Source organism: Dermacentor variabilis, chromosome 3, assembly GCF_050947875.1.
Source record: "Dermacentor variabilis isolate Ectoservices chromosome 3, ASM5094787v1, whole genome shotgun sequence".
NCBI classification, from domain to species: domain Eukaryota; kingdom Metazoa; phylum Arthropoda; class Arachnida; order Ixodida; family Ixodidae; genus Dermacentor; species Dermacentor variabilis.
Window position 1 is genome coordinate 132,225,946 of NC_134570.1, and position 19,945 is coordinate 132,245,890.

The window sequence follows — 19,945 nt, forward strand, 5'->3', positions numbered from 1 at the left end:
TATGGATTCGCATGCGACTTTGACAGGACCATAGCAGAACCAAAATAAGAATGTTGAGACTAATCGAAGCCATACCCGAGAGATGCGTCTCGGGCGGACCTGTGTGCAGCCACGCCGAAACCCCTAAGCCACGCTACGAGATTCGGTTGGCCATTTGCTAAACTACTGCACAATGAGTGGGACAAAGCACACGCTGGTGAAGATTAAATCGTTCGAAAGGTGCGTCATATAAGGTTAAGGTATGCTTAATTAAGAATGACTGGTACTTACGAGCCATGTGCAGCACTGGTTTTATAGTAGCCTCCCGACATGGTGTCCTCCCCATTCCACCACACGTCGTAGCGGACGATGGGATCGAAATCCGCAATATTTTTGGGAGGAAAGTTTTGCACTGTTGTGGGGCTTGAGAACCGCAGTGGTCATGTCTACTTCGTACTCCACTAATACGAGCATCTCGACAAAGGAGGCTAAATAGAATTTGCTTGATCTCGATGAACACAAAGCAACACAGTCGTATCCGTCATGATGACAGCTATGTACTCTATGGATATGGATTCGCATGCGACTTTGACAGGACCATAGCAGAACCAAAATAAGAATGTTGAGACTAATCGAAGCCATACCCGAGAGGTGCGTCTCGGCGGACCTGTGTGCAGCCACGCCGAAACCCCTAAGCCACGCTACGAGATTCGGTTGGCCATTTGCTAAACTACTGCACAATGAGTGAGACAAAGCACACGCTGGTGAAGATTAAATCGTTCGAAAGGTGCGTCATATAAGGTTAAGGTATGCTTAATTAAGAATGACTGGTACTTACGAGCCTTGTGCAGCACTGGTTTTATAGTAGCCTCCCGACATGGTGTCCTCCCCATTCCACCACACGTCGTAGCGGACGATGGGATCGAAATCCGCAATATTTTTGGGAGGAAAGTTTTGCACTGTTGTGGGGCTTGAGAACCGCAGTGGTCATGTCTACTTCGTACTCCACTAATACGAGCATCTCGACAAAGGAGGCTATATAGAATTTGCTTGATCTCGATGAACACAAAGCAACACAGTCGTATCCGTCATGATGACAGCTATGTACTCTATGGATATGGATTCGCATGCGACTTTGACAGGACCATAGCAGAAACAAAATAAGAATGTTGAGACTAATCGAAGCCATACCCGAGAGATGCGTCTCGGGCGGACCTGTGTGCAGCCACGCCGAAACCCCTAAGCCACGCTACGAGATTCGGTTGGCCATTTGCTAAACTACTGCACAATGAGTGGGACAAAGCACACGCTGGTGAAGAATAAATCGTTCGAAAGGTGCGTCATATAAGGTTAAGGTATGCTTAATTAAGAATGACTGGTACTTACGAGCCATGTGCAGCACTGGTTTTATAGTAGCCTCCCGACATGGTGTCCTCCCCATTCCACCACACGTCGTAGCGGACGATGGGATCGAAATCCGCAATATTTTTGGGAGGAAAGTTTTGCACTGTTGTGGGGCTTGAGAACCGCAGTGGTCATGTCTACTTCGTACTCCACTAATACGAGCATCTCGACAAAGGAGGCTATATAGAATTTGCTTGATCTCGATGAACACAAAGCAACACAGTCGTATCCGTCATGATGACAGCTATGTACTCTATGGATATGGATTCGCATGCGACTTTGACAGGACCATAGCAGAACCAAAAATAAGAATGTTGAGACTAATCGAAGCCATACCCGAGAGATGCGTCTCGGGCGGACCTGTGTGCAGCCATGCCGAAACCCCTAAGCCACGCTACGAGATTCGGTTGGCCATTTGCTAAACTACTGCACAATGAGTGGGACAAAGCACACGCTGGTGAAGATTAAATCGTTCGAAAGGTGCGTCATATAAGGTTAAGGTATGCTTAATTAAGAATGACTGGTACTTACGAGCCATGTGCAGCACTGGTTTTATAGTAGCCTCCCGACATGGTGTCCTCCCCATTCCACCACACGTCGTAGCGGACGATGGGATCGAAATCCGCAATATTTTTGGGAGGAAAGTTTTGCACTGTTGTGGGGCTTGAGAACCGCAGTGGTCATGTCTACTTCGTACTCCACTAATACGAGCATCTCGACAAAGGAGGCTAAATAGAATTTGCTTGATCTCGATGAACACAAAGCAACACAGTCGTATCCGTCATGATGACAGCTATGTACTCTATGGATATGGATTCGCATGCGACTTTGACAGGACCATAGCAGAACCAAAATAAGAATGTTGAGACTAATCGAAGCCATACCCGAGAGGTGCGTCTCGGGCGGACCTGTGTGCAGCCACGCCGAAACCCCTAAGCCACGCTACGAGATTCGGTTGGCCATTTGCTAAACTACTGCACAATGAGTGGGACAAAGCACACGCTGGTGAAGATTAAATCGTTCGAATGGTGCGTCATATAAGGTTAAGGTATGCTTAATTAAGAATTACTGGTACTTACGAGCCATGTGCAGCACTGGTTTTATAGTAGCCTCCCGACATGGTGTCCTCCCCATTCCACCACACGTCGTAGCGGACGATGGGATCGAAATCCGCAATATTTTTGGGAGGAAAGTTTTGCACTGTTGTGGGGCTTGAGAACCGCAGTGGTCATGTCTACTTCTTACTCCACTAATACGAGCATCTCGACAAAGGAGGCTATATAGAATTTGCTTGATCTCGATGAACACAAAGCAACACAGTCGTATCCGTCATGATGACAGCTATGTACTCTATGGATATGGATTCGCATGCGACTTTGACAGGACCATAGCAGAACCAAAATAAGAATGTTGAGACTAATCGAAGCCATACCCGAGAGATGCGTCTCGGGCGGACCTGTGTGCAGCCACGCCTAAACCCCTAAGCCACGCTACGAGATTCGGTTGGCCATTTGCTAAACTACTGCACAATGAGTGGGACAAAGCACACGCTGGTGAAGATTAAATCGTTCGAAAGGTGCGTCATATAAGGTTAAGGTATGCTTAATTAAGAATGACTGGTACTTACGAGCCATGTGCAGCACTGGTTTTATAGTAGCCTCCCGACATGGTGTCCTCCCCATTCCACCACACGTCGTAGCGGACGATGGGATCGAAATCCGCAATATTTTTGGGAGGAAAGTTTTGCACTGTTGTGGGGCTTGAGAACCGCAGTGGTCATGTCTACTTCGTACTCCACTAATACGAGCATCTCGACAAAGGAGGCTATATAGAATTTGCTTGATCTCGATGAACACAAAGCAACACAGTCGTATCCGTCATGATGACAGCTATGTACTCTATGGATATGGATTCGCATGCGACTTTGACAGGACCATAGCAGAACCAAAATAAGAATGTTGAGACTAATCGAAGCCATACCCGAGAGATGCGTCTCGGGCGGACCTGTGTGCAGCCACGCCGAAACCCCTAAGCCACGCTACGAGATTCGGTTGGCCATTTGCTAAACTACTGCACAATGAGTGGGACAAAGCACACGCTGGTGAAGATTAAATCGTTCGAAAGGTGCGTCATATAAGGTTAAGGTATGCTTAATTAAGAATGACTGGTACTTACGAGCCATGTGCAGCACTGGTTTTATAGTAGCCTCCCGACATGGTGTCCTCCCCATTCCACCACACGTCGTAGCGGACGATGGGATCGAAATCCGCAATATTTTTGGGAGGAAAGTTTTGCACTGTTGTGGGGCTTGAGAACCGCAGTGGTCATGTCTACTTCGTACTCCACTAATACGAGCATCTCGACAAAGGAGGCTAAATAGAATTTGCTTGATCTCGATGAACACAAAGCAACACAGTCGTATCCGTCATGATGACAGCTATGTACTCTATGGATATGGATTCGCATGCGACTTTGACAGGACCATAGCAGAACCAAAATAAGAATGTTGAGACTAATCGAAGCCATACCCGAGAGGTGCGTCTCGGCGGACCTGTGTGCAGCCACGCCGAAACCCCTAAGCCACGCTACGAGATTCGGTTGGCCATTTGCTAAACTACTGCACAATGAGTGAGACAAAGCACACGCTGGTGAAGATTAAATCGTTCGAAAGGTGCGTCATATAAGGTTAAGGTATGCTTAATTAAGAATGACTGGTACTTACGAGCCTTGTGCAGCACTGGTTTTATAGTAGCCTCCCGACATGGTGTCCTCCCCATTCCACCACACGTCGTAGCGGACGATGGGATCGAAATCCGCAATATTTTTGGGAGGAAAGTTTTGCACTGTTGTGGGGCTTGAGAACCGCAGTGGTCATGTCTACTTCGTACTCCACTAATACGAGCATCTCGACAAAGGAGGCTATATAGAATTTGCTTGATCTCGATGAACACAAAGCAACACAGTCGTATCCGTCATGATGACAGCTATGTACTCTATGGATATGGATTCGCATGCGACTTTGACAGGACCATAGCAGAAACAAAATAAGAATGTTGAGACTAATCGAAGCCATACCCGAGAGATGCGTCTCGGGCGGACCTGTGTGCAGCCACGCCGAAACCCCTAAGCCACGCTACGAGATTCGGTTGGCCATTTGCTAAACTACTGCACAATGAGTGGGACAAAGCACACGCTGGTGAAGAATAAATCGTTCGAAAGGTGCGTCATATAAGGTTAAGGTATGCTTAATTAAGAATGACTGGTACTTACGAGCCATGTGCAGCACTGGTTTTATAGTAGCCTCCCGACATGGTGTCCTCCCCATTCCACCACACGTCGTAGCGGACGATGGGATCGAAATCCGCAATATTTTTGGGAGGAAAGTTTTGCACTGTTGTGGGGCTTGAGAACCGCAGTGGTCATGTCTACTTCGTACTCCACTAATACGAGCATCTCGACAAAGGAGGCTATATAGAATTTGCTTGATCTCGATGAACACAAAGCAACACAGTCGTATCCGTCATGATGACAGCTATGTACTCTATGGATATGGATTCGCATGCGACTTTGACAGGACCATAGCAGAACCAAAAATAAGAATGTTGAGACTAATCGAAGCCATACCCGAGAGATGCGTCTCGGGCGGACCTGTGTGCAGCCATGCCGAAACCCCTAAGCCACGCTACGAGATTCGGTTGGCCATTTGCTAAACTACTGCACAATGAGTGGGACAAAGCACACGCTGGTGAAGATTAAATCGTTCGAAAGGTGCGTCATATAAGGTTAAGGTATGCTTAATTAAGAATGACTGGTACTTACGAGCCATGTGCAGCACTGGTTTTATAGTAGCCTCCCGACATGGTGTCCTCCCCATTCCACCACACGTCGTAGCGGACGATGGGATCGAAATCCGCAATATTTTTGGGAGGAAAGTTTTGCACTGTTGTGGGGCTTGAGAACCGCAGTGGTCATGTCTACTTCGTACTCCACTAATACGAGCATCTCGACAAAGGAGGCTAAATAGAATTTGCTTGATCTCGATGAACACAAAGCAACACAGTCGTATCCGTCATGATGACAGCTATGTACTCTATGGATATGGATTCGCATGCGACTTTGACAGGACCATAGCAGAACCAAAATAAGAATGTTGAGACTAATCGAAGCCATACCCGAGAGGTGCGTCTCGGGCGGACCTGTGTGCAGCCACGCCGAAACCCCTAAGCCACGCTACGAGATTCGGTTGGCCATTTGCTAAACTACTGCACAATGAGTGGGACAAAGCACACGCTGGTGAAGATTAAATCGTTCGAATGGTGCGTCATATAAGGTTAAGGTATGCTTAATTAAGAATTACTGGTACTTACGAGCCATGTGCAGCACTGGTTTTATAGTAGCCTCCCGACATGGTGTCCTCCCCATTCCACCACACGTCGTAGCGGACGATGGGATCGAAATCCGCAATATTTTTGGGAGGAAAGTTTTGCACTGTTGTGGGGCTTGAGAACCGCAGTGGTCATGTCTACTTCTTACTCCACTAATACGAGCATCTCGACAAAGGAGGCTATATAGAATTTGCTTGATCTCGATGAACACAAAGCAACACAGTCGTATCCGTCATGATGACAGCTATGTACTCTATGGATATGGATTCGCATGCGACTTTGACAGGACCATAGCAGAACCAAAATAAGAATGTTGAGACTAATCGAAGCCATACCCGAGAGATGCGTCTCGGGCGGACCTGTGTGCAGCCACGCCTAAACCCCTAAGCCACGCTACGAGATTCGGTTGGCCATTTGCTAAACTACTGCACAATGAGTGAGACAAAGCACACGCTGGTGAAGATTAAATCGTTCGAAAGGTGCGTCATATAAGGTTAAGGTATGCTTAATTAAGAATGACTGGTACTTACGAGCCATGTGCAGCACTGGTTTTATAGTAGCCTCCCGACATGGTGTCCTCCCCATTCCACCACACGTCGTAGCGGACGATGGGATCGAAATCCACAATATTTTTGGGAGGAAAGTTTTGCACTGTTGTGGGGCTTGAGAACCGCAGTGGTCATGTCTACTTCGTACTCCACTAATACGAGCATCTCGACAAAGGAGGCTATATAGAATTTGCTTGATCTCGATGAACACAAAGCAACACAGTCGTATCCGAAAAATAAGACATATATAGGGTCAACAGCGCATGGTCAATGCTGATTTCAAAAAGAAAAGAAAGAACATTTGCTTTTAATGTTGCAATAATGCAGCACAGGTATCGCTAACACGGGAGCTGATCAATCACATATGTAAGCATGCATGTGCGTCTACAGAAAGGCTGTATTCCAGACAATATGTAGCAATTTATACCGCAAACCATTAAGGGAATGCTGATCCCAATGACGCTACATATATGATAATCCAAGCTTGTGCATGTATCCATCAGATCATGCACAATGACACCGCCGAAACAAGGAAATCTGAAACAGCTTGATTGTGTTCAGAAATGGTCAATCATGCATGCAATTTAACCCCTTAACCGTTTATTTATAGTAACAAATTTCTCACCACAACTGCTTATTTTTTTGTTGTTGAATTGAAAATGTCTTGTAATAAAATGCATGTATTAAATGTTTAAAAAAATATTCGAGCCAGTTACAAAGGTAAAATACCAGAATGAAGTTCATTGCTTGCCCCTAACAGAAAATCAGCTGCCTGCTGGTTACCACATCACAAATCGGACGTCTGCTGTCCAAGTTTCGCACAGGAAGGTTTGGAACGGTGTGATAGATCTCAAAACATAGAATTACACACAGGGGCTTGTTACACTTGCCACACCAAAGTCTTGTTTCCTTCCTTGTCTTCTTGCCCTTGTCTCGCTTTTTGCTACGAATGAAACACTTTCTTGTTGGCATTGGTTTGTTTTCGCTTGGCGGAATGTAATCTGGAAAGTGCCGCTCCTTAAGGCGTACGGCATCAAGCACATCAGATGGCCGTCCACGCTTTGCTTTCTTGCAAGGGTCCAGGTACTTGCTCAGTATTGCGTCTATAACGGCGAGACAGTAGTCAAGGTGAGTCATTTTCCCTCCATCTTTATTGTATAGTGCAAAAGAGTTGAATGTAGCCTCATCCACCATGTGGCGAAAAATCTTCTTATAATACATTTTCTGCCATTTCCGCGGGACAGCGTAGGTGGCCAGCATCTGATCAGACTTATCCACACCTCGCATTGTGGTGGTAGTTTCCAACAATACTTGTGTGACCAGTCTTTGTGAGTCGGTGAACGTTTCCATGCTTGCACTATGCACTGTGCTCAAGACTGCCACGACCTTCTTGTTGCGCCATTGGAGGGCGACACATTTACCCCGCAGGTAAGCCTAGACCTCTCCTTTCTTCAGCTTCATGGTTCGAAATTTGGGAGGCATGTCCTTTCTGTTTCCTCTGACGGTGCCATATACGTCTGTGTGGTCCTGAAGGAGGAGATCCACGAGCTCTGGAGAAGTGTAAAAGCAGTCTAGGGTCACACAAAACCCTTTGCCAAGCAAGGGCTCCAGGAGCTTCATTACAACTTTGGTTCCCATTGGTGAGCTGGGTTCAATGTTTGCTGGCGTACCGAAATTGGTGCTTTTTCCAGTGTAGATGACGACATCCCACACGTATCCTGACGATGCCTCACAAAGCATGAAAAATTTCAAGCCAAATCTTGCTCTTTTCAATGGAATATACTGCAACCATCCCAGCCTGCCTTTGTAGAGCGTGAGGCTTTCGTCAATGGATATGTCCCTCTCAGGTAGTACGCTGAGCGGTAGTTGTTCAACATCTGAACAAAAAATGGCCATATCTTGTGCAGCTTCGGCTGTGGATGTCCACTGAGGTCGGTGACAGAGGCATTATCAACGAAGTGAAGCATCTGCATTAGCAGTTGGAACCGAATACCGCTCATCACTTCTCCGAAGATAGGCGTGAACAGGAGCTTGTTTTTCGACCAGTACATAGCTTGTTGTGGCTTATGAACAATTTCTTGCAAGAGTATCGGAGCAGGAAACAACCGCATCTCCTCCTTTGTGACAGGCACCCATTTTTTGATGCGGGAGTGCTCAGCGGGGCACAAGCTCTTTTGATCTCTGCAGTGTAGCGATTCGTTTCAACAGCATTTGGCAACAGCGTTTCGGCAGTTTCTCATACTGCTTTTGATCATGGAGCTCCAAGAGATCACCGCTTGCCATCCTTGACGCCTTATATCCTGGACCAAAAATTTCAGTTAACGACTCTGAAACAAGGAACGGTGAGACTGTTTGCACTGGTTTGCCTTTTTTTTTTTTAAGTGTACTACATGAAAACGAGGGAAGTGTGGACTTGGCATCCGAAAACTTTAAAAACATCTTCGGTGCACTCTCTTTTCTGAGGGCGATCGGGTAGTGGAGGGAAGGAAGTAGCCATGTATAGACATGCATTTTTCAGTAGTAATGCCAGCCACCCACTGGGAGCCCAACAAGGGGACGCTGCAGGGCCTGCAAAAACGGGGCCTGCAAATGCCAGCTGTATGTTGCCACTATAACCAAATAGGAGAAACCTCGGTTGGCTACTTACACAAGGTTAACTCTTGCTGCCAGGAAGCTCTGAAGTAATAAAGAAATGAGGAGGAGACATGAAAGATGGAAAGTGAGAGAAAGACGAAGGTTGGAGGGAGAAAGAGACAGGAAAAGGCAACTACCGATTTTCCCTGTGTGGGTCAGTCCGGGGGTGCTGCCTACGTGAAGCCGAGGCCAAAGGGTTATGTTGCCACCGCCGAGGGCCCTAAAGGTCCGAACACTCAGCATTTGCTCAACCCCCAGGATCTCCTTTTCCTCGGACACAGCTAAGCCGCGCACAGTTACACACGGGAGAGTCCAACCCTCGTGTGCTCGGGTACGTGGTGTCGCAACACAAAACGCCTGCTGACGCAGATGCCCCTGCGGAGGATGTGCTGGCCTACTCCAGTGAAACCATAAAATGCCTGGAGCGTCGCCAAACAGAACTAGGCCGCTGGCTGCTAGGGGACAGCATAGCTACTGCAAATGCAGCAGTAAGCGGGGAAATGAGCTGGTCCTCATACGAGGCGAAGGAGGCGGTGTGCAAATTACAATATGCCGGCAGACTCAAATTCATGCTAAACACAAATTACCTACACCTAAGATACAAAAGCATCAAGACTGCTTGGATTCAGAAATACACGTCCCTGGACATGAAATACAGCCAAAATTCAAAACACCACGACACTAAGACAGAGGCAGGTGGTGCAAGGCAGTCATCAAGGAACTCGATGCTTAAAAAATGATTTGGCGCATGAAAGTGGCAAAAAAGCAAATCCTGGCACTATATTACCACTACAAGCCGGAACCGTGCCCACCACCACACTACCGAGAAGAGAGGCAGCGCCCTGTTGTTTGAAGCCCGCACTGATGCTCTTCTCACAAACTAAGGCTGCTACGAACTATTTGGCGTAGATCCGACGTGTTGCTTGTGCAGTGCACCAGAAGAAACTCTTCTCCACGTGCTATAACAATGTCCAAGACTTCCCGCAGATCCCCGATCGTGCCCCCTGGCCAAGAGCCTGGTGCTGACTGGTCTCACCGAAGAGGAACGAACTGCACGCGCCAAGACTAACTACGAAGACTCGGCTAGAAAGTGGGAATGACTGGGCAGGCAAGCCGAAAATCTGGAGGAAAAACCCAGACGAACATCATCCAGCTAGAACCGCCCAGTCACAGCGAGCAGCCGCAGACGCCAACCACCTCAGCTGCACGAGCTACTACAACAGATCATGGCCGACCAGGCAGCAATGTGGCTGGGATGCGCTGACTTGAACTGGCATGGCTGGCGGATTGGATTGTCATGGCTTTGGTGAAATCTGAGGCGACTGGAGCTTAGAGAACAACAAACTGGACCAACCAGACTCGCAGACTGGGACTGTGACAAAACTCTGTTTTATGGTCTTTCTCTCCTTACTTTCCACACCTTACTTTCTTTCCTTTTCGTGCCTTCAACATCTCCTGTGGCATTGACAAACGCTTGCCCTGAGTCAAAAGAGATCAGGACCACTTGCTTGCTGGCTTGGGCGAGCGCTCCGTCTTGCATGGAAGATATACGCTCGGCAGTAGTTTCTGGCGTTTGTTTTCACACTCGTGTGGTCTATTTAGTATGATGTGTCTTCTGTGTGTTAAACGGTTCTGTAAGACATACTTAAGGTATGAAGCCACTTTTCAGAAAAATGTTTTGGTATCGAATACAAAGTGGAAATTAGTGATCTATATTAAAGATTGTCTTTTTGTATTCTAATCAGTGTTGAAATACATACAAAAATTTTTATGTATATTTATTGTCAAAAAATTTACTAATAATGCATCCCACGCCAGCAGTCATAACTCATATATAGCTCACCACAAGAAAAATTCCTCTTGCAGTTGTGTACATAAAGCCATAATCCATGCAGTGAACTAAAATAATTACGATATCATCGAGCTTTTTATTTACAATATTACCAAAAATGATGGTTTTCAGCAAGGAAGGTTTTTAAAAGAAATGCAACAATAACAAATCTTGTTGCTCAATTTTATTGTCTCTAGTTGGTTGCACAGCCTGATATACCAAGAATAAGTGTTGAAAATATCGTTAAAAATTTACTAGCGGAAAAAAGTTAGGAATGTTTGCGCAAGCTGAAACGGCAGAAAAGTAAGTTTCGAGAAAAACAACAAAAAAGATTTGATATAGCTACATATGTCATACAGCAATATCCAGGAGGGTTAAAATCCACCACATTTGTAGCTCAGGTCCTCCTTAGGTTTGTTTTTACTTTTTTTCGCTCGTTCGTCTGCTCACTTTTTTTCCTTGCGTTTCTTGCGGCATCGGTAGACTGACGGGAGGATCTCTTCATGCGCTGTTGGTTACCTGTCAAGCAAGCTTTCGTTGTGTGGCGTCCAGACTCGATCCCAATGTGTTTCAAGACATCCAGCGTTCCTCTGTTTCCATTGTTAAAATGGCACACGACATCATACAAGCCAAACTTCAGTGTTGGCAGGCTGACATAGACATTTTTAGGTACCCTTTGACAGAGCATGCCGTTGAAACATTCATTGGCATTCTGTCTTGCCATGCAAACATTTCTTGAGGAGCTCGTCTGAACAAAGGTCTTTGTACGCAACCTTTACTCTGTTCAGAACGTCATTTGAAAGTCCTCCCTTGTGCTTGTAGTTACATTGGCCAGCTGCTTTAGCTCGGTTGCTTGCTCCTATAGGGCACAGCCCATGCCTTGGATTGTCGTCCGTGGAACTGCACTGGAACAAACTAGCTAGCGTTGCTTGTTTCATTCCTGCAAGATTTCCGACGTTGGCTCTGATGGCAATGCCATAGTAATTTTGAAGGCGGTCAATGAGCCCATCAGTCAATTTTCCTTAGCCACCTAAACCAAGTACTGCCTTCTTCAGCTTTCTTAGCCGGCAGCCAACCCGTTTTTGGACATGGCCAATGCATTTAAATTTTTTTCATGCTATTTGGTCCATAAGTATCTTTCACTGTCGAGTAGCTCTTCGAGTCTCCATCTCCGTAGTAGTGTACATATTTCAAACCGCGCATCGTTTCTGACCTCTCAAGCATGCGGTAAAGTCCAACTGGCTCCATACCACCGGTAGTGCCTGTGTGGTTGGCATGACATGTTGTGTGGTTCGCCTTCCATTCCAGGAATTCGCTGCTTGTGGGATTCAATTTGCTCTTGATCTGTGCTGGACAAAGCTTCCACATCAATTATTTTTCCTGTATCCACAGATATCAAAGAAACACAGCCGTTCAATGAAGAGTGGTCACGTTTTTGCCATGTGCCATCCCCTGACACTCCGCACTGATTACTGTTGACAGCCTTCTGCACTTCAGCTGCTGCATCAATCATTGACTTCGATGCAACCTCCTTTGCAGCGTCAGACACCTTCAAAGATATTTTATCGTAAGTGGAATGCCATGGGGGTGGAGGCATATTCATAACTTTACAAAATGTTTTCGCACCCGCATGCCCACTTCCTAGCTGTCTCATTGCATATACAAGTCGAACATTGTTCTCCGTTGAATGCCCCGACTTTCTTGATGACGAGAAATGGTTCTCATAGCCACATTCAACGCACAGAGTAGCCAACACGCAAGACACACCTGCACAGGAGCGCTCCTCAAGTTTCAGGGATTTTGCCAAGCACTCCGGACACGCCAGTGATGAAAACACGTTTGACAGAATGTCAAGGTCCCCGCAGGGGCGTCTGCGTGAGCAGGCGTTTGGTGTGTTGCGACACCACGTACCCGAGCACACGAGGGTTGGACCCTCCCGCGCGTAGCCGTGCGCGGCTTAGCCGTGTCTGCGGAAAAGGGGATCCTGGAGGTTGAGCCGATGCTGGGTGTTTGGACCTTTAAGGCCCCCCGGTGGAGGCAACACACCTCTTCGGCCTCGGCTTCACATAGACGGCACCTCCAGGCTGACCCACCTGGAGGAAATCGGCAGTCACCTTTTCCTGTCCTTCTCTTCAATCTTCGTCTTTCTCTCTTACTTTAAATCTTTCCTGTCTTCTCTTCGCTTCTTATTACTTCCAGACTTCCAGGTGGCGAGGGTTAACCTGGTGTAGTTATCCAACCTTGGGTATCGTATATTAGGTTATAGCGGCGATGCATGGCTGGCGTCTGCAGGTATTTTCCCGACCTTGTAGCGTCCCCTTGTTGGGCTCGGTGGTGGGTGGCCACCATCGCCGCCGAATTTTCCAATTTTTATGGCTGAAGCTTTTCCCCTATTACCTGATCGCTCCCTGAAGAGGGGGCGCACCGATGAACCTTTCAGCTTTTTTATGCAACCAAAAGAGTCCTTCCCGAAATACCACGTCGTTCACAGCCAACACGAAACTAAGACAGTCCGAATGATATCACCTTTTCTGGTAGCGAAATCCCTCACTGAAGCAATAGGCCCAGGATACAAAGTAACAAAGATGGGAAGCGGTGACCTTCTTCTCGAAGTTTGCGACAAGCCACAGTACGACAGACTCTCAAAACTTGTAGCGTTTGGGGACATTCCCGTCTCAGTAGGCCCACACAGGACAATGAATACAGTGCGCGGGGTCATCTCGGAAGATGACCTTCTGGAACTTAGTGAAAGTGAATTACTAGAAGGATGGCAAGAACAGAACGTTGTCAAGGTGCAAAGGATTAAAATAAGACGAGATGACAAAGAAATACCAACTAGGCATATTATCATAACTTTTGGAACCAGCATTCTTCCTGAATCAATCGAGACCGGTTACTGCAAGCTACGTGTCAGGCCATACATTCCAAACCCACGTCGATGTTTTAAGTGTCAACGTTTTGGCCACGGGTCCCAAACCTGCAGAGGGCGTGCTACTTGTGCCAAGTGTAGCTCCATCGAACACTCTTCTGACGTTTGCAGTTCAGCAACCCACTGTGCCAACTGTGAAGGAGACCACCCAGCTTACTCGCGATCCTGCCCTTCGTGGAAAAAAGAAAAACAAATAATAGAACTCAAGGTAAAACTAAATCTGACTTTCCCAGAGGCACGCAAGCGTTTCCATTCCAACAATCAGACCAGTCCTTCTTACACCGATGTGGCACGCCGGGGGGCAACGCCACATCGTTCGGCGGCCGCCCAAGTCACTCGGAGAGTGACGGCGGTCACGCCATCCGCCCCCCTGACTGGAACAGCCAACGCTGTTCCGTCGCCCGCAAATGAGGGCCAGCAGACCTCCGGGCCTGTTGTACCCAGGGCCACTGCTCGTACAGATCGGCCCACCACTCTCGCGAAAGTGCCTGCTCCGCGGGCAGTATCCACCACCTCAGACGAGGTGATGGATACAAGCACAAATCCGGCGTCTCAGACGCCCAAGGAACGGCGCAGCTCCCTCGAGCGCGCTGGGAAGAAAGAGCGAGCTCGTATCAAGGGGCCTGAAAAGGTCTCGTGAGCTTATATAATCTACATTTCTTAGACACACAGCACAAAACACATACATTATGGATACGCAGATAATACAATGGAACATCAGGGGTTTACTCCACAACCTGGACGACATTAAGGAACTCTTAAATAAGTATAATCCAAAGATGCTGTGTGTCCAAGAAACACATCTTAATCCTTCACACACGAACTTTCTCCGGCAGTATGCCATATACCGAAAAGACCGCAACGACGCTTTTGTCTCGTCTGGCGGTGTGGCAATAATTGTAGATAAGGGTGTTGCTTGCCGACAATTACAACTTAAAACACCCCTAGAGGCAGTTGCAGTTCGTGCGATACTGTTTAATAAATTAGTAACGATTTCCTCAGTATACATCCCTCCGAATCGCCATCTTTCAAAAACAGAATTCCAAAGCTTTATTAATGAACTGGTCGAACCTTATATTGTCGTCGGAGATTTCAATGCACACCACACCCTTTGGGGAGGTTGTCGTTGTGATGCCAGGGGACGCCTAGTAGAAAGCCTCCTCTTCACTACAGGTGCATGTTTGCTAAATAATAAAGAGCCTACATTCTATAGCGTGGCAAACAAAACATTTTCATCGCTCGATTTGAGCCTTGCATCTGGTACACTGGTTCCGTATCTAGAGTGGAACGTGCTTAAAAACCCATATGGGAGCGACCATTTTCCAATTATCATAAATTCAACAAAACATGATCAATGCTCCCCATGCATCCCCCACTGGATAGTCGAGTCAGCCGACTGGAAACATTATAAAGAACTTACCCGCATGACCTGGGAAGACATCTCTGCACTTTCTATTGATGACGCCGTGGCATATCTGACAGCATTTATAGTTGATGCGGCGTCACTGTGTATCCCCGAATCAAATGGATCATCCACTAGGCGACGTGTTCCCTGGTGGAATGCGGAGTGCAAAGAAGCTCGTAAAAATCAAAATAAGGCTTGGAGTCACCTTCGCGAATCTCCAACTGCCGAGAATCTTATCAATTTCAAGAAAATAAAGTCACTAGGTAGAAGAACGCGCCGCCGGGCCAAACGGGAAAGTTGGCAAAAATACATCAGTAGCATCAGTTCATATACAGACGAACGGAAAGCCTGGAACAGGGTCAACAAAATAAAAGGCCGTGAAACTCACCCTCTACCTTTAGTAAACACACAAGGAGACACTATTGAGGACCAAGCTGATTCGCTAGGGGCACATTTCCAGTACATCTCGAGCTCATCCCATTACTCAGATACATTTCTAAGATATCAGCGACAAGCGGAACGCCAGCCTTTGAACCGGAAAGGAAATAAAAATGAACCTTACAACCGGCCATTTAACATGGTCGAATTGCAGGCAGCATTGGACTGTTGCAATAAATCAGCTCCTGGAGGCGATCGAATAGTTTATGAGATGATAGAACACCTAAACGCCGAAACACACAAAACACTACTAGCACTCTTTAATTCCATATTCTCTGCCAGTTACATTCCATCTGCCTGGAAGCAAGCAGTCGTCATTCCTGTTCTCAAAGAGGGCAAGGATCCAACTTTGGTCTGCAGCTACAGGCCTATAGCCCTGACAAGCTGCCTATGCAAACTCTTTGAGAAAATGGTAAACAGACGCCTAATTCATTATCTTGAGAGCAACAAAATACTAGACCCCTTGCAGTGTGGTTTTAGGGAGGGTAGATGTACAACAGATCACCTTGTCCGTATGGAGGCGAATATCCGAGATGCCTTCGTGCACAAGCAGTTTCTATTAGCCGTATTTTTAGATATGGAAAAGGCATACGACACAACCTGGCGTTATGGAATTCTTCGTGATCTGGCTTGTATGGGTGTCAGAGGCAATCTCTTGAATCTGATCCAAAGCTACCTCTCTAATCGTACGTTCCGTGTGAGGGTTGGTAAAGTGCTATCTCGTCAATTTAAGCAGGAAACAGGTGTGCCACAAGGAGGTGTACTGAGCTGCACGCTCTTCATCGTAAAAATGAATTCCCTCTACAGCGTCATACCACGAACAATGTTTTATTCAGTGTATGTGGATGACGTACAGATAGGATTTAAATCATGCAATATTTCTATCTGTGAGCGACATATACAGCTTGGTATAAACAAGATATCTAAGTGGGCTGACGAGAATGGTTTCAAGTTAAACCCCCAAAAAAGCACATGCCTTCTATTTTCTAAAAAGAGAGGTATATTACCTGATCCTGCTATCTATCTTAATGGACAACGGCTACCTGTCAGCCACGAACATAAATTTTTAGGAATCATCTTAGACACGAAACTAACATTTGTCCCTCACCTTAGGTATCTGAGAGCGAGATGTCTGAAGACAATGAATTTACTAAAGCTCTTATCCCGCACATCTTGGGGAAGTGACCGGAGGTGCCTTTTGAGCCTCTACAAAAGCCTTATACGGTCCCGCCTCGACTATGGAGCAATAGTATATAACTCTGCTGCGCCTAGTGCTTTAAAGATGCTAGATCCCATTCACCACATGGGTATACGCCTGGCTACAGGCGTTTTTAGGACAAGTACCGTAGAAAGCCTGTATGTGGAGTGTAATGAATGGTCATTACATCTCCAAAGGACATATTTAACTTTTTCCTATGCTCTCAAGGTCAAATCAGATGTTCAGCATCCATCTCACTCATCTATTCATGAAGTTTCTACAGCCAGATTATTTCGTAACCGCCCAGCTATTACACCTCCGTTGAGCCTTCTTTTGACAACACTGGCAGAAGAAACAGGCGTCTTAGTCCTAGAGAATGTCCTAATGGCACCCACTCGCCTGCTCCCACCATGGGAATGGCAGACCATTGAATGCGACGTCTCTTTTGTAGAAATATCTAAGAGGGCACCAGAAGCACATATACAATTCCATTTTCGTGAACTTCAGGAGAAGTACTCCTGTACAGAATATTATACAGACGCTTCCAAGTCCTCTAAAGGAGTTTCCTATGCAGCTCTGGGACCTTCATTTTCAGTATCTGGAGCACTAAATCCACACACAAGTATATTTACAGCTGAAGCCTACGCTATACTCTCGGCTGTTCAAAACATAAAGCTCACAAAACTTGCTAGGGCTATTGTATTTACAGACTCATTAAGTGTAGTCAGAGCCCTACTTAGACCAAGAAAATATAAAAACTCAGTCTTTAGTGAGCTGTACAGTCTGTTGTGCTCCCTATATATGTGCAATCAAGTGACAGTGATATGCTGGGTACCTGGTCACAAAGGTATAAAAGGCAACGAAGCTGCTGACGAAAGCGCTGGGTCAGTAACTTTTAGCGATGCAGATTCAAATATCCCCATCCCTGCCACAGACCTAAAGCCTTTTCTACGCAGTAAATTGCGGGATCATTGGCAAGGCGAATGGGATAAACAAGCAATGAATAAGCTTCACATAATAAAACCAAAACTGGGGAACTGGATAAATGGGAAAATAGCAAGATACAAGGAGGTACTTCTTTGCCGATTAAGGATAGGCCACACATACGGCACCCACTCTCATCTCTTGACTGGGGGCGATCCTCCAACCTGTGTTAAGTGCGGCAATAATCTCACTGTCCTCCATGCTCTTATTCAGTGCCCTGAAATAGAAACAGAGAGGAAAAAGTATTTCCCTGCTGCATATCGCGAGAATTTACCCCTTCACCCTGCATTTTTTCTTAGCGATGAACCTCTTTTTAATCTGCAAACAGTCTTAGAGTTTTTAGCCACAACGGACACCCTGAAAATCATTTGGCCAGGCAACTTTTAAGCACGCGACTAACAGCCCTGCATTCAAGGGCTCTCTTTAAGCTCTGGAGTCAGTGTTATGGTTTTATTACATCATCTTTTAACGAAAGCCCATTGCAATAGCCCACATCACATCCTAGTCACCGTCATTATTTTACCATCTATATATTCCACTCCACTTACAGCGTAAGTTTTTTAGGCCCTTTTACAGCCATATCACATCTACCATGATGAGTTCATTGTGCATGTCATCCACAATACATCGTCAACATTACCACATGTCATGGCGCTCTTTGGTCAAACCTGGCCCTTGCGCCATAAAACACCACACATCATCAGAATGTCAAGGTCAGTTATCTTGTTTCCTTCTGGCATAGAATCCAATTTGCAGTCATCGTAGTCCTCCACATCACCGAGTTTCAAGGCACTTGCTTAAGCACTCACCTTGGCGGGATTGAGTTCGTCGCCCACTTACCTGTCCTGTGTCTATTTCCGGCAAACTTTCGCTTTCGTCTCCTCTGCGCTCTAAACTTGCCCGTGTGCGTAAAGCGCGTAACAACTAAGTGATGTCGTTGAACCATACGAGTCACCGAGCAAGCAGTCTGCGGGTTCTTCAATTTGCGCGGGAACGCTCCAGGGTACACAACTCACGTGATCGAAACATCATGCATCCCTCTTGCCAGCACTTTTGTTATTAAATGAAAGCAAAAATAGACACAAACGCTTAAAGAAGTTATTATAATTGTAAACTGAAAAATTGTGGTGCAAAAAAAGGTAAGACCGCCAAAGGAGCCAAATATTTTTCTATATGTGGAAACCGAAACTGTGTTAGTTTCGGTTTTGCAAAATGCACAGGTGGTTACATATTTGGCTATATTTTTGGAACAGTTTTAGTTAGGAGCATAATTTTTTTCGCATATCATACAGAAATGAATGTGTAATGTGATAAAATAAAATTGAAAAAATTGATCTTTTCAAAAAAATAGTTTTCAAAGTGGCCTCATACCTCTTAAGTGGTTTAAGTCAGGTTGGCCGGACTTTCTGCTGGCGTTGAGGCGGACGGAGCACACAGCACGATGCATACGCGCGTATTTGAGCGTACAGTCAGCCTCGGAGATCAATTGTGTATTTCTGAATGTTCCACTCACTAATGTGACCTTATTGCAGTATTATCCTCTAGTTCTAAGCTGAGCTTAGGAGCAATGAAACATATGCGACGATCATAACAGCATGGGTACCATTCTGCAACGATAGGAGCTGTGCTGTTATAGATTGAGCGTTCAAACTGTTGCAGATTGCATTGCATGGCTACTTGGTTCAGTAGATGAGGTTTTCACCCATGAATAAAATTGTTTTGCTTACTAATGACAGCATACTTTACAGTGTGAATTAAGCTTGTCCAGCAAAGCGACCCTCTACGAAGTGCGTGAGTGCGGCAGTGGTGGGTGCTGGATTACTGATATATTTGTTCTATATACCGTATTTACTCGCGTATAACCCGCCCTTGCATATAACCCGCACCCCTAACTTTGAACCCCATGAAATAAAAAAAAAATATCCTCGCGTATAACCCGCACACTTACCTGAAAAAATGAGGACTAGGAAGTTACAACTGAGCAAACAGTCACCATTTTAGTTTTCAAAACAAATATATTTGAAAACGACTGCCGCAACGTTGTCAGTGCTGTCGTTCAATTGTCAATCGTCGCCACTCTCACTGCTGCCGTCTGAGGCTTCATCGCCGCTCTCAAAGACGTAATCATCTTCGGTACCATCTAGGCTGTTGCTTATGGCACACTTCTTGAAACTCTTGCGTACCATGTCGGCCGGGATCATCCCCCATGC

At 46.2% G+C, this 19,945-nt stretch overlaps 1 pseudogene; it reads right to left on the reverse strand.

Annotated features, from left to right (window-relative positions):
• The window catches only part of LOC142573825 (uncharacterized), a 67,278-nt pseudogene extending 48,507 nt beyond the window's left edge, over window positions 1-18,771 (reverse strand).
• Between the last annotated feature and the right edge of the window lie 1,174 nt (window positions 18,772-19,945).